Here is a 17,837-nt window from a genome sequence, read left to right as displayed (position 1 = left end):
GGGCTCTCCTGAGCCCTTAGAAAGAAAGTATAGATTTAGGTTTTTTATTTTCAGTGAGACCTGCTGGCAACAGGCTCACTGCAGCGAGGGACTAAGGGGAGAAGAAGCGAACTCGCCTGCTTGCAGCCGGATTGGGCTTCTTAGGCTACTGGACACCATTAGCTCCAGAGGGATCGACCGCAGGCCCAGTCCTTGGGGTTCGGTCCCGGAGCCGCGCCGCCGTCCCCCTTACAGAGCCAGAAGCAAGAAGAGGTCCGGAAAATCGGCGGCAGAAGACATCAGTCTTCTCCAAGGTAGCGCACAGCACTGCAGCTGTGCGCCATTGCTCCTCACACACACTTCACACTCCGGTCACTGAGGGTGCAGGGCGCTGGGGGGGGGGCGCCCTGAGAAGCAATTATAAACCTTGGCTGGCAAAAATACCACAATATATAGCCCTAGAGGCTATATATGTGGAAAATACCCCTGCCAGAATCCAGAAAAAAGCGGGAGAATAGGCCGCGGAAAAGGGGCGGAGCTATCTCCTGCAGCACACTGGCGCCATTTCTCCTTCACAGATCCACTGGAAGGAAGCTCCCTGGCTCTCCCCTGCAGTCTACACTACAGAAAAGGGTAAAAAAAAAAGAGAGGGGGGGCACTAAATTTAGGCGCTGTATATAATTATATAGAAAAAGCAGCTATAGGGGACATAACTCAGTTAGTCCCTGCATTATATAGCGCTCTGGTGTGTGCTGGCATACTCTCACTCTGTCCCCCCAAAGGGCTTTTGTGGGTCCTGTCCTCTGTGGAGCATTCCTTGTGTGTGTGCGGTGTGTCGGTACGGCTGTGTCGACATGTTTGATGAGGATAATGATGTGGAGACGGAGCAGATGCCTTTAGAAGGGATGTCACCCCCTGCGGGGCAGACACCTGAGTGGTTGAACTTATGGAAAGAAATGAGTGCACGTATAGACTCCTTACATAAGAAATTTGACGACATGCCTAATGTGGGACAGCCGACTTCTCAGCTCGTGCCTGTCCAGGCGTCGCACAGGTCATCAGGGGCTCTAAAACGCCCGCTACCTCAGACCGCAGACCCAGATGTCGACACTGATACTGACACCAGTGTCGACGACGATGAGTCTAATCTGATGCCCACTTAGGTCATTCACTGCATGATTGAGGCAATGAAAGAGGTGTTACACATTTCTGATATAAATACAGGTACCACTAAAAAGGGTATTATGTTTGGGGAGAAAAAACTACCCATAGTTTTTCCCCCATCAGATGAATTAAATGAAGTGTGTGAAGAAGCGTGGGCTTTCACTGATAAAAAATTGGTAATTCCTAAGAAGGTACTAATGGCGTTCCCTTTCCCGCCAGAGGATAGGTCACGTTGGGAAACACCTCCCAGGGTGGATAAAGCACTCACACGTTTATCAAAAAAGGTGGCACTACCGTCTCCGGATACGGCCGCCCTCAAGGAACCTGCTGATAGAAAGCAGGAGGCGATCCTGAAGTCTGTATATACACACTCAGGCATTATACTTAGGCCAGCTATTGCGTCAGCTTGGATGTGCAGTGCTGCCGCTGCGTGGTCAGATAAACTGTCAGAAAATATTGACATATTAGACAGAGACACGATCCTGTTAACCATAGACCATATAAAAGACTCAGTCTTATATATGAGAGATGCACAGAGGGAAATCTGCCGACTGGCATCTAAAGTTAGTGCATTGTCCATTTCTGCTAGGAGAGGCTTATGGACTCGCCAGTGGACAGGAGATGCAGATTCTAAAAGGCACATGGAAGTGTTGCCATATAAAGGTGAGGAATTATTTGGGGATGGTCTCTCGGACCTAGTTTCCACAGCAACGTCTGGGAAGTCAGCATTTTTACCCCATGTCCCCTCACAGCCTAAGAAGGCGCCGTTTTATCAGGTTCAGTCCTTTCGGACCCAGAAAAACAGGCGTGGAAAAGGCGGATCCTTTCTATCCAGAGGCAGAGGTAGGGGAAAAAGGCTGCAACAAACAGCAGGTTCCCAGGAGCAAAAGTCCTCCCCCGTTTCTTCTGCCAAGTCCGCCGCATGACGGTGGGGCTCCACAGGCGGAGCCTGGTACGGTGGGGGGCCGCCTCAAGAATTTCAGCGATCAGTGGGCTCTCTCACAGGTGGATCCCTGGATCCTTCAAGTAGTATCTCAGGGGTACAAACTGGAATTCGAGGCGTCTCCACCCCACCGGTTCCTAAAATCTGCCTTGCAGATTGCTCCCTCAGACAGGGAGGCGGTGCTAGCGGCAATTCACAAGCTGTATTCCCAGCAGGTGATAATCAAGGTACCCCTACTTCAACAAGGCCGGGGTTACTATTCCACACTATTTGTGGTACCGAAACCGGACGGTTCGGTGAGACCCATTTTAAATTTGAAATCCTTGAACACATACATAAAAAAATTCAAGTTCAAGATGGAATCGCTCAGGGCGGTTATTGCGAGCCTGGAAGAGGGGGATTACATGGTATCCCTGGACATCAAGGATGCTTACTTGCATGTCCCCATTTACCATCCTCACCAGGAGTACCTCAGATTTGTGGTACAGGATTGCCATTACCAATTCCAGACGCTGCCGTTTGGACTGTCCACGGCACCGAGGGTATTTACCAAGGTGATGGCGGAAATGATGATACTCCTTCGAAAAAAGGGAGTTTTTATTATCCCGTACTTGGACGATCTCCTGATAAAAGCGAGGTCCAAGGAACAGTTGTTGGTGGGAGTAGCACTATCTCAGGAGGTGCTGCACCAGCACGGCTGGATTCTGAATATCCCAAAGTCACAGCTGGTTCCGACGACACGACTACTGTTCCTGGGAATGATTCTGGATACAGTCCAGAAAAAAGTGTTTCTCCCGGAGGAGAAAGCCAGGGAGTTGTCATCTCTAGTCAGAGACCTCCTGAAACCAAAACAGGTATCAGTGCATCGCTGCACGCGGGTCCTGGGAAAGATGGTGGCTTCTTACGAAGCAATTCCCTTCGGCAGGTTCCATGCCAGAATCTTTCAGTGGGACCTGTTGGACCAGTGGTCCGGATCGCATCTTCAGATGCATCGCTTGATAACCCTGTCTCCAAGAACCAGGGTGTCGCTACTGTGGTGGCTGCAGAGTGCCCATCTTCTAGAGGGCCGCAGGTTCGGCATACAGGACTGGGTCCTGGTGACCACGGATGCTAGCCTTCGAGGCTGGGGGGCAGTCACACAGGGAAGAAACTTCCAAGGACTATGGTCGAGTCAGGAGACTTCCCTTCACATAAATATTCTGGAACTAAGGGCCATCTACAATGCCCTAAGTCAAGCGAAATCCCTGCTCCTACACCAGCCGGTGCTGATCCAGTCAGACAACATCTCGGCAGTCGCCCATGTAAATCGACAGGGCGGCACAAGAAGCAGGATGGCGATGGCGGAAGCCACAAGAATTCTCCGATGGGCGGAGAATCATGTACTAGCACTGTCAGCGGTGTTCATTCCGGGAGTGGACAACTGGGAAGCAGACTTCCTCAGCAGACACGACCTCCACCCGGGAGAGTGGGGACTTCATCCAGAAGTTTTCCAGATGCTGGTAAACCGTTGGGAAAAACCACAGGTGGACATGATGGCGTCCCGCCTCAACAAAAAGTTAAAAAGATATTGCGCCAGGTCAAGGGACCCTCAGGCGATAGCTGTGGACGCTCTAGTGACACCGTGGGTGTACCAGTCGGTTTATGTGTTCCCTCCTCTGCCTCTCATACCAAAGGTATTGAGAATAATAAGAAAGCGAGGAGTAAACACCATTCTTGTGGTTCCGGATTGGCCAAGACGAGCGTGGTACCCGGAACTTCAAGAGATGCTCTCAGAGGACCCGTGGCCTCTACCGCTCAGACAGGACCTGCTACAACAGGGGCCCTGTCTGTTCCAAGACTTACCGCGGCTGCGTTTGACGGCATGGCGGTTGAACACCGGATCCTAAAGGAAAAGGGTATTCCGGAAGAAGTCATTCCTACGCTTATTAAGGCCAGGAAAGATGTTACGGCAAAGCATTATCACCGCATATGGCGGAAATATGTTGCATGGTGCGAGGCCAAAAAGGCCCCAACAGAGGAATTTCAACTAGGTCGATTTCTGCATTTCCTGCAAGCAGGAGTGAATATGGGCCTAAAACTAGGCTCCATTAAAGTACAGATCTCGGCTCTGTCGATTTTCTTTCAAAAAGAACTAGCTTCAGTACCTGAAGTTCAGACATTTGTGAAAGGAGTGCTGCATATTCAGCCCCCATTTGTGCCTCCTGTGGCACCTTAGGATCTCAACGTGATGTTGAGTTTCTTAAAATCACATTGGTTTGAGCCACTAAAAACCGTGGATCTGAAATATCTCACGTGTAAAGTGGTCATGTTATTGGCCTTGGCTTCAGCCAGGCGAGTGTCAGAATTGGCGGCTTTATCATGTAAAAGCCCTTATCTGATTTTCCATATGGATAGGGCAGAATTGAGGACTCGTCCTCAGTTTCTCCCTAAGGTGGTGTCAGCGTTTCACCTGAACCAGCCTATTGTGGTGCCTGCGGCTACTAAGGATTTGGAGGACTCCAAGTTGCTAGACGTTGTCAGGGCCCTGAAAATATATGTTTCCAGGACGGCTGGAGTCAGAAAATCTGACTCGTTGTTTATCCTGTATGCACCCAACAAGCTGGGTGCGTCTGCTTCTAAGCAGTCTATTGCTCGCTGGATTTGTAGTACAATTCAGCTTGCACATTCTGTGGCAAGCTTGCCACAGCCAAAATCTGTGAATGCCCATTCCACAAGGAAGGTGGGCTCAAATTCGGGGGCGGCTGCCCGAGGGGTCTCGGCTTTACAACTTTGCCGAGCAGCTACTTGGTCAGGGGCAAACACGTTTGCAAAATTCTACAAATTTGATACCCTGGCTGAGGAGGACCTGGAGTTCTCTCATTCGGTGCTGCAGAGTCATCCGCACTCTCCCGCCCGTTTGGGAGCTTTGGTATAATCCCCATGGTCCTTACGGAGTTCCCAGCATCCACTAGGACGTCAGAGAAAATAAGAATTTACTCACCGGTAATTCTATTTCTCGTAGTCCGTAGTGGATGCTGGGCGCCCATCCCAAGTGCGGATTGTCTACAATACTTGTAAATAGTTATTGTTAACTAAGGGTTATTGTTGAGCCATCTGTTGAGAGGCTCAGTTGTTTTCATACTGTCAAACTGGATATAGTATCACGAGTTGTACGGTGTGATTGGTGTGGCTGGTAAGAGTCTTACCCGGGATTCTAAATCCTTCCTTATTATGTCAGCTCGTCCGGGCACAGTGTCCTAACTGAGGCTTGGAGGAGGGTCATAGTGGGAAGAGCCAGTGCACACCAGGTAGTCATAAATCTTTCTAGAGTGCCCAGCCTCCTTCGGAGCCCGCTATCCCCCATGGTCCTTACGGAGTTCCCAGCATCCACCACGGACTACGAGAAATAGAATTACCGGTGAGTAAATTCTTATTTTTTTTTAGTAGTAGTACTACAGGTACCAGCGGGCCCGGTTTTCCTCCGCATGCTGGGACTTGTAGTACTGCTACTAAAAACAATATTCACATTTTGTCAAAAAGGCTATCAGCCCCCCATCCGCCACCCTTGGATGGGGGGGACAGCCTCGGGCTTCACCCCTGGCCCTTGGGTGGCTGGAGGGGGGGACCCCTTGATTTAAGGGGTTCCCATTCCTCCAGGGTACCCCGGCCAGGGGTGACTAGTTGGGTATGTAATGCCAGGGCCGCAGGGACCAATATAAAAGTGTCCCCCGGCTGTGGCATTATGTATCTGGCTAGTGGAGCCCGGTGCTGGTTTCAGAAATCCGGGGGACCCCTATGCTTTTTGTCCCCCATATTTTTGGAACCAGGACCAGGCGCAGAGCCCGGTGCTGGTTGATTAAATATGGGGGAACCCCTGTCACTTTTCCCCCCATATTTTTTCAACCAGGACCGGCTCAATGAGCCCGAGGCTGGTTTTGCTTAGGAGGGGGGACTCCACGCATTTTTTTTTTAACAATGTTTTATTTTTTACGAAAGGTGCACAATGAAGCCCAGCACAGATCTCACAGATCCGGCCGAGATTCATTGTGTTAAAGTCGGCAGTGTTTTACAATTCACTCCCGTAAAACACTGCCAAAAAATACGAATGACATCGACATCGGTAAATACGAAAATGCAGAATACGACAGCTTAGTAAATTAGTCGTAATAAATTCAAAAAGTTGCATATTTACACTTTCGATGTCATTCGTGTTTGAACTTTAACCTCATTCGGAAAAATACGAATTTTAGTAAATATACCCCAGTGTGTGAGTTGTGCACTATATAGGTAAAATATTGAATATGGTTTTTGTGGCTTTTCTGTGCGAATGCGTATGTTACCATATTTACTCATACCACGTGCTAACACGCAAAACCGCGTGAGCGATTATATGTAGCTTGCGAATATGTGTACGCACGGCAGAACAAGCACCCGCACGGAGGCCATCTGTGTGGTGTTTGTACGTGATGAGTGTGCCTATAATATTTTCGACTTTGACACTGAGTCTGGTGGAGGGGTATAGAGGGGAGGAGCCAGCACACACTGAACATTTCTTAAAGTGACGGGCTCCAATAGACCCGATCTATACCCCATGGCACTAACCCATCCCAGTATCCCCTACAGACTACGAGAAAAGGAATTATCGGTAGGTATTAAACTCCTGTTTTCTCCCGCTTACAATATAAACAACAAGTAAAGGGACCTCAGCCCCACATCCCCCTTTTTTTTGCCACTCTGTCCCATCGACCAACCTCCTGCTCTGTCCCGCCCTTCCTTGTCCTGTTCAACGCCCCACTCCTATTTCTCATACGTCCTAGAGGATGCTGGGGTCCACTTCATGACCATGGGGTATAGACGGTTCCGCAGGAGCCATGGGCACTCTTAAGACTTTTCAATGGGTGTGAACTGGCTTCTCCCTCTATGCCCCTCCTCCAGACCTCAGTTTTACACTCTGAGGAGCTCTACTGAGTTTCTCTGAAAAGACTTATGTTAGGTTTTTTATTTTCAGGGAGAACTGCTGGCAACAGACTCCCTGCTTCGTGGGACTGAGGGTTTCATGGCACTGCTTCTGGATGACAGGACACCATTAGCTCCTGAAGGGAACTGAACGCTAGCCGTGCCTAGATTGCTCACTCCAACAGCACGCTGTCACCCCCCTCACAGAGCCAGAATTCAGAAGACAGGTGAGTAGAAGAAGACAGATCTTCTATCAAGAAAAGTGACGGCTGAGGTACAGAGCGGCTGGCAGGAGCGCAGCGCTCCATTGCTGCCCACACACACAGGCACTGCAGGGTGCAGGGAACGGGGGGGGGGGGGGGGGGCACCCTGGGCAGCAAAAACACCTCTATAAACTGGCAAAAAGGGGGCATAAGATGCCCAGGCACAGCCCTACCCCCGCCAGTATAAATATTCTGAAAAGTTTCTGAGGTAAAAAGGGCGGAGCTTCTTCCTCAGGCAGCCTGCACACTGCTCAGTGCCATGTTCACTCTCCTCAGGCTGCAGAGACATCGCTGGTCCTCCTTCACTTCTGACTAGAGATGTGCACTTGAAATTTTTTGGGTTTTGTATTTTGGTTTTGGGTTCGGTTCCGCGGCCGTGTTTTGGGTTCGACCGCGTTTTGGCAAAACCTCACCGAATTTTTTTTGTCGGATTCGGGTGTGTTTTGGATTCGGGTGTTTTTTTTAAAAAACACTAAAAAACAGCTTAAATCATAGAATTTGGGGGTCATTTTGATCCCAAAGTATTATTAACCTCAAAAACCATAATTTCCACTCATTTTCAGTCTATTCTGAATACCTCACACCTCACAATATTATTTTTAGTCCTAAAATTTGCACCTAGGTCGCTGGATGACTAAGCTAAGCGACCCTAGTGGCCGACACAAACACCGTGCCCATCTAGGAGTGGCACTGCAGTGTCACGCAGGATGGCCCTTCCAAAAAACACTCCCCAAACAGCACATGATGCAAAGAAAAAAAGAGGCGCAATGAGGTAGCTGTGTGAGTAAGATAAGCGACCCTAGTGGCCGACACAAACACCGGGCCCATCTAGGAGTGGCACTGCAGTGTCACGCAGGATGGCCCTTCCAAAAAACCCTCCCCAAACAGCACATGACGCAAAGAAAAAAAGAGGCGCAATGAGGTAGCTGTGTGAGTAAGATAAGCGACCCTAGTGGCCGACACAAACACCGGGCCCATCTAGGAGTGGCACTGCAGTGTCACGCAGGATGGCCCTTCCAAAAAACCCTCCCCAAACAGCACATGACGCAAAGAAAAAAAGAGGCGCAATGAGGTAGCTGTGTGAGTAAGATAAGCGACCCTAGTGGCCGACACAAACACCGTGCCCATCTAGGAGTGGCACTGCAGTGTCACGCAGGATGGCCCTTCCAAAAAACCCTCCCCAAACAGCACATGACGCAAAGAAAAAAAGAGGCGCAATGAGGTAGCTGTGTGAGTAAGATAAGCGACCCTAGTGGCCGACACAAACACCGGGCCCATCTAGGAGTGGCACTGCAGTGTCACGCAGGATGGCCCTTCCAAAAAACCCTCCCCAAACAGCACATGACGCAAAGAAAAAAAGAGGCGCAATGAGGTAGCTGTGTGAGTAAGATAAGCGACCCTAGTGGCCGACACAAACACCGGGCCCATCTAGGAGTGGCACTGCAGTGTCACGCAGGATGGCCCTTCCAAAAAACATTCCACAAACAGCACATGACGCAAAGAAAAATTAAAGAAAAAAGAGGTGCAAGATGGAATTGTCCTTGGGCCCTCCCACCCACCCTTATGTTGTATAAACAGGACATGCACACTTTAACCAACCCATCATTTCAGTGACAGGGTCTGCCACACGACTGTGACTGAAATGACGGGTTGGTTTGGACCCCCACCAAAAAAGAAGCAATTAATCTCTCCTTGCACAAACTGGCTCTACAGAGGCAAGATGTCCACCTCATCATCATCCTCCGATATATCACCGTGTACATCCCCCTCCTCACAGATTATCAATTCGTCCCCACTGGAATCCACCATCTCAGCTCCCTGTGTACTTTGTGGAGGCAATTGCTGCTGGTCAATGTCTCCACGGAGGAATTTATTATAATTCATTTTAATGAACATCATCTTCTCCACATTTTCTGGATGTAACCTCGTACGCCGATTGCTGACAAGGTGAGCGGCGGCACTAAACACTCTTTCGGAGTACACACTTGTGGGAGGGCAACTTAGGTAGAATAAAGCCAGTTTGTGCAAGGGCCTCCAAATTGCCTCTTTTTCCTGCCAGTATAAGTACGGACTGTGTGACGTGCCTACTTTGATGCGGTCACTCATATAATCCTCCACCATTCTTTCAATGGTGAGAGAATCATATGCAGTGACAGTAGACGACATGTCCGTAATCGTTGTCAGGTCCTTCAGTCCGGACCAGATGTCAGCATCAGCAGTCGCTCCAGACTGCCCTGCATCACCGCCAGCGGGTGGGCTCGGAATTCTGAGCCTTTTCCTCGCACCCCCAGTTGCGGGAGAATGTGAAGGAGGAGATGTTGACAGGTCGCGTTCCGCTTGACTTGACAATTTTCTCACCAGCAGGTCTTTCAACCCCAGCAGACTTGTGTCTGCCGGAAAGAGAGATCCAAGGTAGGCTTTAAATCTAGGATCGAGCACGGTGGCCAAAATGTAGTGCTCTGATTTCAACAGATTGACCACCCGTGAATCCTTGTTAAGCGAATTAAGGGCTCCATCCACAAGTCCCACATGCCTAGCGGAATCGCTCCGTGTTAGCTCCTCCTTCAATGTCTCCAGCTTCTTCTGCAAAAGCCTGATGAGGGGAATGACCTGACTCAGGCTGGCAGTGTCTTAACTGACTTCACGTGTGGCAAGTTCAAAGGGCATCAGAACCTTGCACAACGTTGAAATAATTCTCCACTGCGCTTGAGACAGGTGCATTCCACCTCCTATATCGTGCTCAATTGTATAGGCTTGAATGGCCTTTTGCTGCTCCTCCAACCTCTGAAGCATATAGAGGGTTGAATTCCACCTCGTTACCACTTCTTGCTTCAGATGATGGCAGGGCAGGTTCAGTAGTTTTTGGTGGTGCTCCAGTCTTCTGTACGTGGTGCCTGTACGCCGAAAGTGTCCCGCAATTCTTCTGGCCACCGACAGCATCTCTTGCACGCCCCTGTCGTTTTTTAAAAAATTCTGCACCACCAAATTCAAGGTATGTGCAAAACATGGGACGTGCTGGAATTTGCCCATATTTAATGCACACACAATATTGCTGGCGTTGTCCGATGCCACAAATCCACAGGAGAGTCCAATTGGGGTAAGCCATTCCGCGATGATCTTCCTCAGTTGCCGTAAGAGGTTTTCAGCTGTGTGCGTATTCTGGAAAGCGGTGATACAAAGCGTAGCCTGCCTAGGAAAGAGTTGGCGTTTGCGAGATGCTGCTACTGGTGCCGCCGCTGCTGTTCTTGCGGTGGGAGTCCATACATCTACCCAGTGGGCTGTCACAGTCATATAGTCCTGACCCTGCCCTGCTCCACTGGTCCACATGTCCGTGGTTAAGTGGACATTGGGTACAGCTGCATTTTTTAGGACACTGGTGAGTCTTTTTCTGAGGTCTGTGTACATTTTCGGTATCGCCTGCCTAGAGAAGTGGAACCTAGATGGTATTTGGTAACGGGGGCACACTACCTCAAGAAATTGTGTAGTTCCCTGTGAACTAACGGCGGATACCGGACGCACGTCTAACACCAACATAGTTGTCAAGGCCTCAGTTATCCGCTTTGCAGCAGGATGACTGCTGTGATATTTCATCTTCCTCGCAAAGGACTGTTGGACAGTCAATTGCTTACTGGAAGTAGTACAAGTGGTCTTCCGACTTCCCCTCTGGGATGACCATCGACTCCCAGCAGCAACAACAGCAGAGCCAGCAGCAGTAGGCGTTACACGCAAGGATGCATCGGAGGAATCCCAGGCAGGAGAGGAATCGTCAGAATTGCCAGTGACATGGCCTGCAGGACTATTGGCATTCCTGGGGAAGGAGGAAATTGACACTGAGGGAGTTGGTGGGGTGGTTTGCGTGAGCTTGGTTACAAGAGGAAGGGATTTACTGGTCAGTGGACTGCTTCCGCTGTCACCCAAAGTTTTTGAACTTGTCACTGACTTATTATGAATGCGCTGCAGGTGACGTATAAGGGAGGATGTTCCGAGGTGGTTAACGTCCTTACCCCTACTTATTACAGCTTGACAAAGGCAACACACGGCTTGACACCTGTTGTCCGCTTTTCTGTTGAAATACCTCCACACTGAAGAGCTGATTTTTTTGGTATTTTCACCAGGCATGTCAATGGCCATATTCCTCCCACGGACAACAGGTGTCTCCCCGGGTGCCTGACTTAAACAAACCACCTCACCATCAGAATCCTCCTGGTCAATTTCCTCCCCAGCGCCAGCAACACCCATATCCTCCTCATCCTGGTGTACTTCAACACTGACATCTTCAATCTGACTATCAGGAACTGGACTGCGGGTGCTCCTTCCAGCACTTGCAGGGGGCGTGCAAATGGTGGAAGGCGCATGCTCTTCACGTCCAGTGTTGGGAAGGTCAGGCATCGCAACCGACACAATTGGACTCTCCTTGTGGATTTGGGATTTCGAAGAACGCACAGTTCTTTGCGGTGCTTTTGCCAGCTTGAGTCTTTTCAGTTTTCTAGCGAGAGGCTGAGTGCTTCCATCCTCATGTGAAGCTGAACCACTAGCCATGAACATAGGCCAGGGCCTCAGCCGTTCCTTGCCACTCCGTGTGGTAAATGGCATATTGGCAAGTTTACGCTTCTCCTCCGACAATTTTACTTTAGGTTTTGGAGTCCTTTTTTTACTGATATTTGGTGTTTTGGATTTGACATGCTCTGTACTATGACATTGGGCATCGGCCTTGGCAGACGACGTTGCTGGCATTTCATCGTCTCGGCCATGACTAGTGGCAGCAGCTTCAGCACGAGGTGGAAGTGGATCTTGATCTTTCCCTAATTTTGGAACCTCAACATTTTTGTTCTCCATATTTTAATAGGCACAACTAAAAGGCACCTCAGGTAAACAATGGAGATGGATGGATACTAGTATACTTATGGATGGACTGCTGAGTGCCGACACAGAGGTAGCTACAGCCGTGGACTACCGTACTGTGTCTGCTGCTAATATAGACTGGATGATAATGAGATGAAATCAATATATATATATGTATGTATATATAATATCACTAGTACTGCAGCCGGACAGGTAGATAATATATTTATTAGGTAATGATGACTGATGACGGACCTGCTGGACACTGTCAGCTCAGCAGCACCGCAGACTGCTACAGTAAGCTACTATACTATAGTAGTATGTACAAAGAAGAAAGAAAAAAAAAACCACGGGTAGGTGGTATACAATTATGGATGGACTGCCGAGTGCCGACACAGAGGTAGCTACAGCCGTGGACTACCGTACTGTGTCTGCTGCTAATATAGACTGGATGATAATGAGATGAAATCAATATATATATATGTATGTATATATAATATCACTAGTACTGCAGCCGGACAGGTAGATAATATATTTATTAGGTAATGATGACTGATGACGGACCTGCTGGACACTGTCAGCTCAGCAGCACCGCAGACTGCTACAGTAAGCTACTATACTATAGTAGTATGTACAAAGAAGAAAGAAAAAAAAAAACCACGGGTAGGTGGTATACAATTATGGATGGACTGCCGAGTGCCGACACAGAGGTAGCTACAGCCATGGACTACCGTACTGTGTCTGCTGCTAATATAGACTGGATGATAATGAGATGAAATCAATATATATATATGTATGTATATATAATATCACTAGTACTGCAGCCGGACAGGTAGATAATATATTTATTAGGTAATGATGACTGATGACGGACCTGCTGGACACTGTCAGCTCAGCAGCACCGCAGACTGCTACAGTAAGCTACTATACTATAGTAGTATGTACAAAGAAGAAAGAAAAAAAAAAAACACGGGTAGGTGGTATACAATTATGGATGGACTGCCGAGTGCCGACACAGAGGTAGCTACAGCCGTGGACTAACGTACTGTGTCTGCTGCTAATATAGACTGGATGATTGATAATGAGATGAAATCAATATATATATGTATGTATATATAATATCACTAGTACTGCAGCCGGACAGGTAGATAATATATTTATTAGGTAATGATGACTGATGACGGACCTGCTGGACACTGTCAGCTCAGCAGCACCGCAGACTGCTACAGTAAGCTACTATACTATAGTAGTATGTACAAAGAAGAAAGAAAAAAAAAAAACCACGGGTAGGTGGTATACAATTATGGATGGACTGCCGAGTGCCGACACAGAGGTAGCTACAGCCGTGGACTACCGTACTGTGTCTGCTGCTAATATAGACTGGATGATAATGAGATGAAATCAATATATATATATATGTATGTATATATAATATCACTAGTACTGCAGCCGGACAGGTAGATAATATATTTATTAGGTAATGATGACTGATGACGGACCTGCTGGACACTGTCAGCTCAGCAGCACCGCAGACTGCTACAGTAAGCTACTATACTATAGTAGTATGTACAAAGAAGAAAGAAAAAAAAAAAAACACGGGTAGGTGGTATACAATTATGGATGGACTGCCGAGTGCCGACACAGAGGTAGCTACAGCCGTGGACTACCGTACTGTGTCTGCTGCTAATATAGACTGGATGATAATGAGATGAAATCAATATATATATATATGTATGTATATATAATATCACTAGTACTGCAGCCGGACAGGTAGATAATATATTTATTAGGTAATGATGACTGATGACGGACCTGCTGGACACTGTCAGCTCAGCAGCACCGCAGACTGCTACAGTAAGCTACTATACTATAGTAGTATGTACAAAGAAGAAAAAAAAAAAACCACGGGTAGGTGGTATACAATTATGGATGGACTGCCGAGTGCCGACACAGAGGTAGCTACAGCCGTGGACTAACGTACTGTGTCTGCTGCTAATATAGAGTCTAGACTGGATGATAAATTATTGATAATGAGATGAAATCAATATAATATCACTAGTACTGCAGCCGGACAGGTACTATATATTTACAATTACAAATTTAGAGTAGTCCACAAGCGCTACCAACAAAAAACTAAACACATTACAGGGAAATTTTATATGTATATAAGAATCTTTTTGAGGTTCCGGTCCTAAAAATATTGAATAGAGTCCGCCTTGCGGTTCGCACCTCCGGACTGACCTCCTCACAACGGGGGATGTTCCTCAAAAGGTTTCTTTTCCACACTCTTATGACACATCAATTTTCTTGGGTCTCGTCCCTCCTACATAAAAGACGCTCACCTTATATATGTGCCCTATGTGTCTTGAAAGGTTTCTTTACTTTACTTCGTTTTTTCATATAACCCTCTTTATATATATCACCAGAGCTGATCTTGCCCCATATATATTGTGCTCACCTTAAAGTAAGGCCCTATATGCCTTGAAAGGTTTCTTTTTCTCCGTCTGTCCTCCGTGTTTTCCTTCCACACCTCAGGAAGTTCATGTGCAGTATATCACAAAGGTATAAAAAGTTCAAAGTCCAAATTTCTTAAAAAGCATTCAAAAATTTATTTTCTACAAGACATCCAATAAAAATAATGGTTTAAAACCCATTAAAATATACCCCTAAACAGTGGTGGCCGCAGGTTCATCCCACAATGTGCCTCTCGGAACCCGTCAGGGAATAAAATCAGACCCTGGAAAAAACGATTTCTATGGATTCCTCCTGAAGATCTGGTTCCTCACACAAAAAAGGGGGGAAAACCTTACCACCTGGGGTCAATGAATAGTGCCAACGCGTTTCGGATAACAAATCCTTCCTCAGGGCATAATGTGGGACCAACCTGGTAGGCCTTTTATACTCTACTACAGTCTCCCCTGATTCCTCAAACCAATCAGAAATCATCACTATTTAATCTTCATAAAAGCCGCATCAAATTTCCAAACTTCCACTTTGGACTTTCCCTTACATCCATAACATCGGTAATAGTAAATCGAATGTCTATAAAACATGTATAATTTATATAATAAATGCTTTTAAACATTAATTGGTAAGACACAATATAAGGTCCAGAGTAACGGATCTGCAGATTTCTATGTTTCTCTTTTATCAACATGAAGCCAGATTCAAGTCCGTTTGTCCATATTTACTTCGTTCGTACCACAGTCCGTAACTTCCGGTTATTACATCACTTCCTGATCGTATGTCCATCATTCTTTTCGATCCCCTCGCACGTTTACAAGGTTCCCATCCATTCGGAAGTGTAGTGTCTCCCGCCGCTAGCGGTTATGACGTATTTCCGGTCTTTGGCACGCAAACAGGAAGTTTGCTTGAAGCGCAACGGTACTTCCTCATTGTTATTACATCGGAACCCTCGTGCAGGAGAATATGGATAAATAAAAGACAATTTGTTAAAAAAGATATTACAAGGCTCCATATATTCTCTTATGCATTATTCCGTTATTAAATAGGACATAATAATAAATAAAAAGGTTCACGAGGAATTACGCCTCGTTAAAAACCTCTCTTTCCACATTGACCATTATACCTTTAAATACAACTTGATAATCCATTATAGGTAACATCTCAATAGGCCTATAGTAGAGCCCTTGTCTATTAAATATCCAACATCCATTAGGTCTTCTTCCAACAATACTGGGAGAATTCTCTCTATATACTATCCAGACATCATAAGGAAACACTTGACTTCAAAATCTATGTTTAACCCTTTTGGGGCCAGGGTTCCTAATTCATAGATGGCTCTCATCTCTGTCCTTGACGTGGTGTATCCAAGAGTTTTAGTACAAAGCAGCTCCATAGGCGCAAGTTACATCTTTCCTTTTTATTTATTCAGGTACTATATATATTTATTATGTAATGACTGATGACGGACCTGCTGGACACTGTCAGGTCAGCACAGCACCGCAGACTGCTACAGTAAGCTACTATAGTAGTATGTATAAAGAAGAATGAAAAAAAAAAAAAACACGGGTAGGTGGTATACAATATTATATATATATATATATATATATATATATATATTATATACAATTATATATATATATATATATATATATATATATATATATATAAACTGGTGGTGATTGATTATTAAACTGGTGGTCACTTCAGGTCACGTTGCAACTTGCAACTAGTACTCCGAGGCCTAAGCAGACAATCACAAAATATATTTGTCAGGAATCGACTCACCACTGTTATGTCGGTCCGCCGGAGCGGACTCCGTCTGGGGTCACTGCATGTTGCTGTCACCTGTCGCCCTGCTCATGGATGTCGCCGCGGGCCTGGAGGCGCCTCTGGAGTCAACGGGCGTGTGAGTGCGCCGCGTCCCTGCCGGGCCGCGGCATGGGCGCCGCCATGACAGTATTCCCCAGTGTAAGTGCGGCGGCCAATCCGGAGCTTGGCCGCACCCCCTTGTCTCACTCCAGCCAATGCCTGCCGGTCAGGGGGTATATCAGGAGCTGCTGGGTGAGTCAGAGGTTGTCCTGAACTTTGTGTCACTCCTGCGACTCGTGTGTTTGGACCTGTTATCCTGTTCCTCCGTGTTCCTGGATATTCACCTGATCCTCCGTGTTCCTGGATACTCCCCTGTGTCTCCGTGTTCCTGGATATTCTCCTGTATCTGCTACTCCGTGGAACTACAAGCACCAGCACCACAGCAATACCTTTCTGGCTTCACACCTTCCACACCTGCAGTGTGCTCCAGCCATCAGCAGTAGAGACTCCCTATCCAGGTGCATTCTAACAACTCACCTGTGATTCAGCCTGCAAGCTGATTGTGCTTTCCACCAGCACAGTGGACATTAACACCACGTCTCCTGCATTGCTACCAGGTTTGCTACTACTATTCCTATCTCTGCTGGCTCCACGTTTTAACCATTCCGGTTTCATTTCCATGCTACAAACTCTGCCATAGACTTTCAGTTTCAAATCATACTATTCCATTGCCATTACCATTGCCGTTACCATTGTCATTTCCATTGCATTCGTTTGTTTACTTTCTGCTGCATTATTATCTGGACTTTTCTGTTATTAATAAATCTACATTGTGCACATGCGCAGAAACCCAGTACAGCCTCCTCACTTCATTCCACCTACCTCCACTGACCCACTAGCGCCCCCTCCGGGGACACAAACAAAACCGTCTCTGACAGTAAGTTCAGGACCGATGGACTCGGACGGTGGTCAGAGTGTGGGGTCAGGGGCCTTAAAAAATCTGGTCTCCCGTTTGGATGGACAAGAGGTTGTGCAGCAGCAGATATTCCAGTTTCTGCAAGGGATGTCTTCCCGGATTGATACGTTACAACAATCTCTGCTAAGTGCGCCTGCACCTCCAGTTCCTGTTACCCCTGCACATGCCAGTGTTGGGGGTTCTTCTTCTTCTCCGGCTGCATCTGCTCCTGTATCTCGTTTGCACTTGCCTGTGCCTAGCAGGTATGATGGCAGTCCGAAGTTATGCCGTGGGTTCCTCAACCAGTGTGAAGTCCAGTTTGAACTTTTACCTCATAATTTTCCCACGCCAAGATCCAAGGTTGCTTATATCATCTCACTGCTCTCTGGATCAGCCCTGAGCTGGGTGTCTCCTCTGTGGGAACGTGCCGACCCGTTGATGAACAACTATGCCGAGTTTGTTTCCATCTTCAGACGCATCT

This window comes from Pseudophryne corroboree, chromosome 3 (genome assembly GCF_028390025.1).
Source record: "Pseudophryne corroboree isolate aPseCor3 chromosome 3, aPseCor3.hap2, whole genome shotgun sequence".
In the NCBI taxonomy this organism is placed as follows: Eukaryota; Metazoa; Chordata; class Amphibia; order Anura; family Myobatrachidae; genus Pseudophryne; species Pseudophryne corroboree.
This window is presented reverse-complemented; position numbering follows the sequence as displayed.